Source organism: Urocampus carinirostris, chromosome 14 (genome assembly GCF_059441175.1).
Source record: "Urocampus carinirostris isolate Australia breed hairy pipefish chromosome 14, RoL_Ucar_1.0, whole genome shotgun sequence".
Classification (NCBI taxonomy): domain Eukaryota; kingdom Metazoa; phylum Chordata; class Actinopteri; order Syngnathiformes; family Syngnathidae; genus Urocampus; species Urocampus carinirostris.
In genome coordinates this window covers 28,619,704-28,631,228 of record NC_142362.1, presented here as the reverse complement: position 1 = coordinate 28,631,228, position 11,525 = coordinate 28,619,704, and the positions used below count along the sequence as shown (strand labels likewise).

At 39.3% G+C, this 11,525-nt stretch overlaps 1 long non-coding RNA gene across 1 annotated transcript; it reads right to left on the bottom strand.

The window, feature by feature from the left end:
- Positions 1 to 7,838: 7,838 nt before the first annotated feature.
- LOC148353114 (uncharacterized) lies at positions 7,839 to 10,605 on the bottom strand. Its single transcript, XR_015852734.1, has 4 exons — positions 10,052 to 10,605; positions 9,302 to 9,331; positions 8,458 to 8,873; positions 7,839 to 8,369 (listed from the first exon to the last, which is right to left on the bottom strand). It is a non-coding gene; the product is annotated as an uncharacterized LOC148353114 (long non-coding RNA).
- Positions 10,606 to 11,525: the final 920 nt, after the last annotated feature.

The window sequence follows — 11,525 nt, the reverse complement described above, 5'->3', positions numbered from 1 at the left end:
TAGTTCATTGCATGTCAGCTACAATATTTGCCGAAAACACCAAACGCGTCTGTTGTGAAATATTTTCTCGTAACCTCTGTGGACCAATGGACCCCTTGGGGCAGGGGTGTGTGTAAAGCCGCGCATGGCCTCACGAGCGGCTGAAAAAAATTAGGTTCTCCTCCCTTATGGAGGTTGATTTGGCGGCTGTTCTCACCCGAACGGCAGAGACGGACAGAATCACGGGCTCTCCAAGCCTCGTGGCTCTGGGATTCCAGGGCCCCAGGCCTGGAGAGCGTGGCTGACCATCTTAGTCCCTTTCAAATGAACAGTCTGATAATATACAAAACAAATTCAACCTCTTTTATACACAACAAATCCAAAGTCAACAGCACAGAAAAAAATGCATTTTGACCAATCACAAAAGAAAAATAGCGGCTCTTGATTGGTGTGTAGCCGACTCCTACTTCCAAGTGACAGCTTACAAAGCCGTGACATTCACAAACGGTTGTCGCACCGGCCCTCATTTGCCTTTTCTATGGGCATTTTGGTAAATACCATATTTGTAAGGAACTCGGAAGAGAGTGGAAAACCACTTTATTCAAAGTAACGAACCGCTGTTGAACATCAGTAACGATTACCACATTGTAACGGCGGTAAAAGTAATTAGTTAGGTTTCCCTATTACTGAAAAATGATTACGGTTACGTGACGCCGTTATTCATAACGCTGTTATTCCTAACACTGGACAGGAGAAACACTTATCCACATGCCGACAACAAGTTGTGAAAAATGTACGATTCACGCTTTCGGGAATGGTATAGCGAAATATTTGCTGATCACGTCACACAAACTGTAAGGTCCATAAATATACGATGGATAACCGTGACCAACACCAGATGTTTTAATTTTAAGTTTTCTGGTTTTGGGTTTTAGAATGTCAATATATCCTCAAAGGTTTAGTCCACGATGTGTAACTTTATTTCACTTTTGGCCATTTTTTACTCATTCGCGTCATCAGATAAAGATGCAATAGCATACAGTATATGTGTACAGTATAAGTGTGAAGTCAATTCCTACACATTTCAATTTCAAAGATGACAGATGAGGTGTAGGAAAGGGAGATTAAAATAAAAAAAATACATAAATGAGCTCCTTTCTTTGTGCCTGCACTAAATTCCAACTAGCTAATCAAAGGATGAACCTTTTAATTAGTAGTCAATTTCAGACAGAGCCAAAACATGCATCTTCAATAAAGAGGGAAATTAAGACAATGAAAGTGACAGCGTTAGGAATATTGGCAATAGGAAACAAAGAAAATATATGTCTCCTATTACAAGGATCGTACACCTTTTTCATGGCCAAATTCAAGTATTTTTTAAGGTCTTTTAAAGCCAACTCTCCCATTTCTCTAGTACCATTAGAAGAGAAAATTTTATGTGAATCATGTATTTTGTAGAGGCATAATCATAAATATATTTACAATTTAGACATGCTATTTTTAATCTTGCCTGTGCATTAACAATATATATATTTAGATCTTGAATAAATTGTGAATATGGTTTTTGAGACGGATATTTTCTCATATACTGTGGGTGTTTGGTAAAATGACAGTACAATGTAGCTTACATTTTTAGTTGCAGGAATGTTTTCCTATTACAATTCACCACTGTTGAAACGCTGACTTAATCCTTTGCCAGGCCCATTTTAAATGCCAATAACTGATATGTAATTCTTGCACTAATTCACATTTTATAGTCCCCTGTTTAGGTGTCCTCATGGGCGCGACCCATAGAGGGCGATGACGCTTCATAGGGAAATGCTGTACAAACTAAAACCAGTTGCTGTTAATCTCAAGGGAAAAAAACTACACAATAGCAAAGCAAAGCAACCAGCAAGCAGTTAAGAACAGATTGGATTTTTTTCATGTCAACGATTTTTTGTATAGTACTTTCCTGTTCTCATTGCAAGTTAGAAATCCATTAATGAGCGTCTACTGAACTCTAAATTCAGCAGATATGTCGGGAATGAAATAATTCATGGGGAGGAGGGCTGTCGATTGAAAGGAAATCAATGCAATCACATTTTTTGGCCCATTTTTCGATTCAATGTTTTACAGCTCAGTTTGAGAGATTTAAGATTTAAATAATACATTTTTAAAAACATTTGTATGTGCTTGTCGGCACTGTGAACATTCCTTTACAAAAAAATCAATCCGTGCGATAAAATGCGATTTCGCCTTTTATACTATAGTCTGTATTTTACACGAAATATATCTTTAAAAGTTTATATATTTCTTGATTGTACTCAAAACCAGTTAAGTCTTCAAGTTGTTCTCAGGAGCAAGCACCTTCAAGGTCAGGACAATAAGGTTCCCAAGCAAAAATAATTTGTCTCTAACTAAAAGCTACAATTCAGTTGCTCACTGGTAGACTCCTATCTTTTATCAAACAGGTGCACGGAACTCCTTTGCTAACCATCTGCAACTTGAAGGCCACTGGGTACAGTCTGCTTTGATAGAGTTTGACACCCAAATTGCAAGCCGCCTATTGCTCATTTATTATACTCGCACGCTATCCAGCGACCAACATTATGCACTGCATTTAAATGTGATTCCTGTCAGTACCAATCAGAAACCTTATTGTGTCCACCAATCAGAATCCACAGAATACATGAATCGTGTTCAAGTGTGCACTATCGAAGCACTATTTAAAGGTCAGTAAATGCTTTAAACTCTTGTACTTTTATACAGTATATTATTCCTTATTTTTACATTTAAATAATTATCCCACAGAATCAGGGACTTCACCTGGCCCCCCTATTTTTTATGTCATGGTTTGGTGCCTGCATTCCCTCTGCTTCTTTGAAAGATGACGGCATTGCCCCATTTTCCAGTACCTCCCTTTCTCTTACTCCTCGGTCCAGCTGTTCCCAGTCATCATGAGCCACCCTCTGCTATACATACTCTGCTATATGGACCGTCCTTGAGATGTTCTCACCAAGCTCTTCATCTCAAATCTTTTTTTAAGTATTATCCTTAAAACATTCCCCCCAAAACAATCTCCTCAAGTTAATCTCCCAGGATTCCCCTACCCGGCAATCCCGCTCCCGCTCTTCCTTGTCAGTTCCACTCCGTTAATAAATAAAAGTCCCAGTTTGGGTTTGATTGTCTCGAGGTTTTTTTTTATCTTGTTGTGTCCTGTGTTTGGATCTGTCTGAGATTACTTGAGGCCTACACCTTGTGTCCTTATGCTTCCATCTTAAACAATCTCTTTTCTCTGTTTAGTCAATCTCAGCCGTCCAGAATGTTTGAGAGGGACCACACTTCATTTTCTTCTGATTTAGTATGTTCTATTGCCTTTTTGTTCGTAATAATGGGTCCCAGGAACATCCGTGAGAAGGAAAAGAAAAAGTGGAAAACAATGACAACAATGATTAAGTTGGAGTTGGACACTATTGCAAAATACATGAATTGTGTTCAAGTGTGCACCATCGAAGCACTATATAAAGGTCAGTAAATGCTTTAAAATTGTTGTACTTTTATACAGTGCATTATTCCTTATTTTTACATTTAAATAATTATTGTTGTTTGAATACAAGTTTTGCTAATATTTTGTTTACCTATTTATTTTAGTATGTGGCTATTTTAGAGCATTTTCATGGGGTTGGGTTACATGAGATTTATGTTCTGTAAGGTCTAGGAATCTATAAAACACCGAAATTGATTATTTTCTATAATGCCACAGAAACCTCTTTGAACGTCTGTGCAGAGTTGTATTAAATAGACATATTCTGCCTTGGACGAATCAACTTCCTATATCTGACAATCAATTTGCCCTTCATTAGGCAGTAAACAAGTTGAGACCAAATCAACCGTGTTTTCACTAGTTGCAGCCAAGAGGTATCTCAAGACAGAATTATTCAGAATTCCTAACGCTCAATTGAACCTCTTTGAGTTCAAATTAGTTGAATAACCAATTATACACCTTCTGCTCCTAATTGCAATCCGATGGCAAGGGAAATGAATCATTAGCATTCATGATCCATTTTTTATGTTGATTTATGAACGAAAGGAAAATACTGCAGTAGCCCAATGTGACGTTAGAGTAAAGGCTCTGGCAAATGCTTGAAGCCAGACCTTGTATTAGTGAACAAAGATGCCGCTCAACTTTGGATGTGGGAAACAACATCGAACCTCTTCTCAACTTCTTTTTTTCTTCATCTGGTGCTCCACAGAGGTGTGCTCAGAGCACTCAGTGACCAACCTTGGCTTTTTGTTTTTTTTTTCCAGCATGTTTGCTCGTTACTTTAGAAATACATAAAAATGGGTGCCCTTTGTGCTAATCAGGAATAACAAGTAGCTCCCAGCTTCAAAAAGATTGCACAAACGATGGCAATCAAACCTTAAGGAATTTGAGCTGTTTCGTATGAATGAATTGGAAAATATGTCTGTTTAAGCAGAGGTTGGTTGTAAAAAGTATTAACTCCTAACTAGTCATAAGCTCATACATTTTTTTGAAAGAACCTATGTTAGGTCTATTACCTTACATCTTTAAATCAAACATAAAATTAAGAGAGACAAGTGACACCTATATTTTCTCATGAGGAGTCTGATTCACATTTGACCAGAACTGCAACAGCCTCCCTATTTTGTTACAAACAATTGAGTCACAGGGTAGCTGGGGGAAGAGAGTTAAACATAGCCAGAGGACACCATCTTAAAAAAAGAAATATAAAACAGACCCGAGAAAAATAAACATGACAATACAGGAGTTTCTCTCCTCATGGGAATGGTTGAGTGGTTCACAAGATGATAAAACTCTTTGAAGCAAGGAAAACATTTTACTCAACTGTAGGAGACCTATATAATTAAGACCATTTAAATTCCAATTCTAACATTTTAGTAAATTAATAATAAAGGTATTTATGATTATCCCATCAGCCAATAAAGGTAAAACTTTTAAAGCAACTTCAGATAGGTATTATTTTTTGATGGCATGTAGTGGGCATTCATCATTCTGGTTGGAATAGGCAATGACAGAAGATGAGTGGTGGAATATTTGTGAAACACAGTTCACATCCACCAGCTCCCAGAATCGGAGGGAATTCAACTGGAAGAATGTCGTCAGATTTTCATTACCCCCAAAATTAGTAGAAGTTTTTCGGTCTTCAATAACCGTGCTGGAGAACAATTTGAGAGCTAGACGTTGACCACATGCATATATTTTGGCTTTTAAGATTATCTATCTATCTATCTATCTATCTATCTATCTATCTATCTATCTATCTATCTATCTATCTATCTATCTATCTATCTATCTATCTATCTATCTATCTATCTATCTATCTATCTATCTATCTATCTATCTATCTATCTATCTATCTATCTATCTATCTATCTATCTATCTATCTATCTATCTATCTATCTATCTATCTATCTATCTATCTATCTATCTATCTATCTATCTATCTATCTATCTATCTATCTATTTTTTTTGAGATCCTGAGAAGGACTTGCGATGCATATGAAAGATATAACGTGAAGAAAAGGTTGGTAAAAGCGGCAGTGGAAGCAGCGAAAAGGAAAGCAAATGATGAATGGTGTCGAAAGATAGGAGTGAACATCGAGGAAAGGAGAAAAGTGTTCTGGAAAGAAGTAAAAAGAGTAAGAAACAGTGAGTCTGGAAAGGAAGAGAAAGTGAAAGATAAGGATGGTAGATTACTTGTTAGCGGTAGTGCAGTCAGGACTAGATGGGCGGAGTTTTTTGAGGAGTTGTTAAATGTGGAGGATGGGATAGAAGTGAGAGTCGAGGCGATCAATGGTATGGAGAGAATGCCCGTGTTGGGTGATTTAAATGTGCAGCCTGTGGAAACATGGGAGGTGCAAGAGGCAGTGAAAGAAATGAAAGGGGGGCAGGCACCTGGGTTGGATGGTAGTACTGCTGAATGCCTGAAAAAAAGGTGGCACAGCTATGATTTACTGGATAGTACGCTTGTTGAATGTATGCTTTTTAAGTTGTGTGGTTCCTTTTGATTGGTGTAGTGCATGTGTGGTGCCATTGTTTAAGGGTAAAGGTGATAAGTATGAATGTAGCAATTCGAGAGGTATCAGTTTGTAAGCTGTATTGAAGAGTGAGAGAAAGAACGAACAAGGTGGTGATGGAGGAGCAGAGTGGTTTCAGGAAAGGAACAGGATGTGTGCATCAGGTGTTTGCAGTACGACAGGTGTGTGAGAAATATTTTGCAAAAGGTAAGGATGTTTATTTGGCTTTCATGGACTTGGAGAAGGCGTATGACAGAGTTGATAGAGAGGCGTTGTGGCAAGTGATGTTGTTGGAAGCATTGAAGAGTTATTATATGTACAACAGAGCATGTGTAAGAGCAGGGAGTGAGACAAGTGAGTGGTTCCCTGTGTTGACTGGTGTGAGACAGGGATGTGTGATGTCACCGTGGCTGTTTAATGTGTACATGGATGGCGTGGTGAGAGAGGTGAATGCAAGTATTCGGCAGAGGTGTAGAGATGATGGACAACAGTAGAACAGTGTGGCAGGTAAGTCAGTTGTTGTTTGCAGATGACTCAGCGCTTGTGGCTGATTCTGAGGAAACATTGAGAAGGTTGGTAACGGGGTTTGGAAGAGTATGTGATAGGCGTAAGTTATGTGTCAATGTTGGGTAGAGTAAGGTGATGAAGTGTTCACGTGGTGGAGTGGGCATGACGTTAGAAATCACGATGCACGGACAGGTGCTGGGAGAAGTTGAAAGCTTTAGGTACTTGCGTTGTGATGTTGCTTCAGTTGATGGAATGGAGTGTGGAGGTATTGCACAGAGTGAATCAAGGAAGCAAGGTTTTGGGTGCTCTGAGGAGAGTGATGAGCAACAAGAGTATGAGTATGGATGTTAGGAGGGGACTGTATGAGAGTGTGATTGTGCAGACTGTGTTGTATGGTGCAGAGACTTGGAGCCTGAACGCAGATTTAACAAAAAAGTTGAATGTTTTTGAGATGAAGTGTTTGAGGAGTATGTTAGGAGTGACAAGATTGGATAAATTGAGAAATGAAATTGTGAGAGAGAGAACTGGAGTAGTCATGAAACTGAGCAAGCGTGATGATAAGAGAGTACTCGGTTGGTTTGGACACATAGAGAGGATGGATGAGGAGCGAATGTTGAAGAGGAGAGCAGAAGTCAATGGAAGGAGGCCAAGAGAAAGGACGCGATTGACGTGGATGGATGGTGCTATGAGTGCACTGCAGGAAAGAGGTCTGAATATAATGGAAGCTAGAGCTCTTGTTGGTGATAGGGAGGAGTGGAGAGGTGTTCTGAAAGGATAGTGGGATTGTGGACGCGTTCTTAAGGATGGGCTGGGCACCCATATGATGCGGCAGGAGTAAACCAGTGAAAGCTTTAGTGCCCGTCTGTTGAACAAAAGAGTGTGTTGTGTCACCCTGAGGTGCCTAACTTGTTTGGGTCCTTGGGCAATTGGGTTGGCCAGGGTCCAAAAACTTTTGAGTGTTTTTTTTTCTTTTTTTTCCCTTTTATTTTCTTTGTTATTATATATGTTTGTCTTGCTGTCGGTAACTCCTCTTGAGGGATATGACCAAGGTAGATAGATAGAAATACTCAAAACAGTCAAGGTGCCCTATTTAGGACATCTAATAGAAGACATAATACAGAGAAAGGATGAGTAGCTGGTTAAAACTTTACTGACAGCTAGCAAAAAATTAATAACAAGATCATGACACAAACAATATCTCCCCACTGTGGAGCAGTGGGTGAGCACTGTGGAGGAAATATTTGTAATGGAGAGAATCACATTTCGAATAAGAATGCAGGAAACCCAATTTATGGATATGTGGGGAAAATAGACTCTAGATAGACTGTAGGGAAAATAAGGACACCACTTATGAACAATGAAGAGTGGACTTCAAAGCATCTCTTGAACATGGAAGATATTCCCCAACACTGCAGTGTTGTTTTGGTCGTTTTCTTGTTTTTGTTTAGTTTTTTGTTTGGTTTTGTTTCCCTTTGTTCTCATTTTGTTGTGTGTTCAAAAAAGAGAACAAAGGAAAGATAAAAATTGAATTACAAAAAAAAAGGTATTAACTCAAAGGGGGCAATATTTTGCAACTCCTATTTTTCATTTTTTATTTGTTAGCACAATATAACATGTTAAATACATTTCGTTTTTTTTGTCCGAATAGTTCTCCAATGTTATAGATTCTTAAAAAACATTTTGACCGGCTTATCGAGCGGCACGGCAGCCGAGTAGTTAGCGCGTCCGAGGCACAGTTCTAAAAGTCATGGGTTTAAATCCAGCTACCAGCCTACCTGTGCGGGGTTTGAAAGTTCTCTCCGTGATTGCATGGGTTTCCTTTGGGCACTCAGGTTTCTTCCTAAATTTCAAAAAACATGCATGTCAGGTTAATTGACCGGTCCAAATTGTCCCTGGGTGTGAATAAGGGTGAGATGTCTGTCTCTTACTTTCCTGCGACATGGCTGGCAACCAGTTGAGGGTATCGCCTGCCCACTGCCTGGCAACAGCTTGGATGGGCTCAAGCACCCCCGCAACCCTACTGAGCATAAGCGGTGCAGATAATGGATGGATGGATGGCTTATCCATAGTCTGAAGCCTCAAATATGGCAATACTGTATGTCAAAAAGTTATTGGGGGACCAATACTTTTGCAAAGGAGGATTTAAAAACATCCAAATTTTCCTTGTTTTTCCTGCTGTCACACAAGCATAGCTGCAGTCTTTCCTTCACATCCACTCATGGTTTGTGTTTCATGAGCCAGCTCGCGTTAAAGCGGATCCAACGTCCATTGCCGGTGGGGAGGCATGTCACGGATGATATGCAGAGCAAACATAATTCCCTGCCAGACGTCTTGCTCCTCGCCTCTAAATTCAAAGTGGAATGAACAAGTGCCAAACAGAAGAAACATAGTGACCTTAGATTTACTGTATGCATCGAATAAACACCTATAAATTGCGTCAGGTGGCATCAGGTTTTTAAGGCTCCACAAGAGTGCGTACTTGAGAAGGAACACAAGAAAAGAAAGGCACCACTGGAGAGCATCTTTTAGGAAAGTGGGGAGAGAATTCTTTTGGTACGCCAAGCAATTCTCAACAAATATTCAACCTCACATAAACTCGTAAAATATTTGCATTGTAAAAATAATCAGTGACGTGCGGGGAGGTTCGTGTCTGGTGAGGCACAGTCAGATTCACAAATAAATGAGCCTACATCTTATTCATCACTTGATTGACAGAGCAAGACAACAATCTCTAATCAATAACATAGGAAAGAAAACAATTTATTGCCTTACCTTAACTTTGAAAGGAAGTCTGTGTGCTGCCTTTTTGAGAAAAAAAAAAAGAAGCAACATTTGATCAGTAATCCACCAGTATGTTAGAAAAGTCCATCCAAAGGTGGAACAACTGACTGGATGGCTTGACTTGTTGTTAACTTGCTAATATTATAACAAATTATATTGTTTGGGGCTGAAATGTTCGCCAAATCAGAATCATTTCTCTCACTATCTCCCTCTGCTGTGAAGCAAGAGAATTGCGTGCCTCACCCTGCATCTGCAGACCCTCTCAGCACAGTTATAAGTTACATACTATTGCTTTTCATTAAAGCGTCTGGATATGCAATCCTCCATTATGAAAAAAGTCCACGCAATGAGAAAATAATTACTGGATGGCTTGATCTATCACACTCTGCCATGAGGCAAGAGATTTGCATGCGTCACTCTGCATCTGCAGATGCTCAAGATAGTAATGAATTACATACTAGTTGTATTAATAATATTTAGTATATAACGTGATAATTCAATGATTTTAAAGAGAGAATAAAAAAAGGATAAAGTTAAAGCATTTTAACACTGAATCTATATGGACATTCAATGATTTATGTTTCCATGATGACACATGATGCACAGCATCACCTGACTCCCCTGAATAATTGTTGCAGCATTTGTGAAAACCATACCCATACAGCCCTGATGAGGAATCAATTTATAAGTTTGTTACTACTGGATGAGTGCAATGGATGCTAGTTCCTTATTCTGACTCACTGTTGTACGTTGTATCTTCATTGCTGTCGGCCAATCATGTTGTCATTCTTTGACGGACACACCTTTTAGGGCTGATGTGTTATTTATGACCTTGAAGATCTTTAAAAAAAGAGGTATCAGTGTTTGAGGAAGGGATGGAATTTTTCTTATCTAAGACCACTTCTCTTGGTCCTCCTTGCAAGTTCCAAATCCATGTGTCTTCTAAACTTTTTTGTGTCCCAAAAAGTTCATGGAAAACGGTTGCTGTCACAACAATCAATCCAAATTCATGAGCGCATGGCGGATAGATTTGAAATAATCCTTTGGAGGAACTGCGTGGAGGGAAGCATACTGTTCCACCAAGCTGGATTAAAAATGTGCGCTGCGTTCATGGTGATACTCTTGTTGACGAAGCACACCCAAGGTCATAGATATGGTACCGAAGGCGTCCCAAGTGATGGATGTACCTGCACCTGTCGCAGAGATTTACTGTAACACAACCTCTGCTTTTTCCTAGCAACAAAACGAGGTACAATCAGTCTGCCTCGAAAAAACAGATTAATAAGGACTTCAAGTTTCCTACCGGTGGGCGGAATAGAGCGTTCTTTTGACGGGAGAAGCCCTTGGTAGTAAACCCGGTTGGAATCATTCAGTTGAACCCTGGATCTTGACCAGATTAACAGACGCCGCTACTCGGCAGGAAGAAAGGGTGGGCGGTCTTTTATCCACTGCACCTTCTACAGAAAAATCCGCACAGCCAATACATTCATAATTAAGGAGGGCAGCCTGTAAACATTACATAAGGGCTGTGGGCCGGATCCGGACAGTTGCAGGATTTAATCCGGCCCGCCTTAAATTTCTGAGTGTTTAAAAAAAATCCAGTCTCCAGGTCATTTCAATCAAATGTTATGATTCTTTTAAATAAACACAAAGTACATGCTCTCTCGGGCCACTAAAGGGCAGGTTTGAGTTTGTATAGACTGATTGTCAAGTCAAGTCATGTTTATTTGTATAGCCCTAATCACAAGGAGTCTCAAAGGGCTGCACAGACCACAGGTTATTGCAAACCACAGACTATTATAACATCACCCCCTGATCTATAACCTACATGAGGAAAGGAAAAACTCCAAAAACCTTGAGAAGGGACCACATAGTAATCTGTGATGAGTTCATTCAGGTTTGAAACTGTATTCACTAAACAATTAAAACAAACCAACATCAATGCCAAACATGAAAATATCCATACCCAATTTTTTGTGAAGAAATTTGATTTTAGAAAATATACTTTGTGAAGCACATTGTAAAGCACTTTGGGAGGTCTTCACTGACTTGAAAAGCGCTGTATAAATGCAGACCATTTACCATTTTGTCGTCATTTACGAACAGTCCAGTTACGATCAACGGTACATGCAAACATTTTTTTCGGGATGTCGAAAAATATCCGGACATTACTATAAGTTAAATTTTGTATCATGTGCACCTTTATCTTAATGGA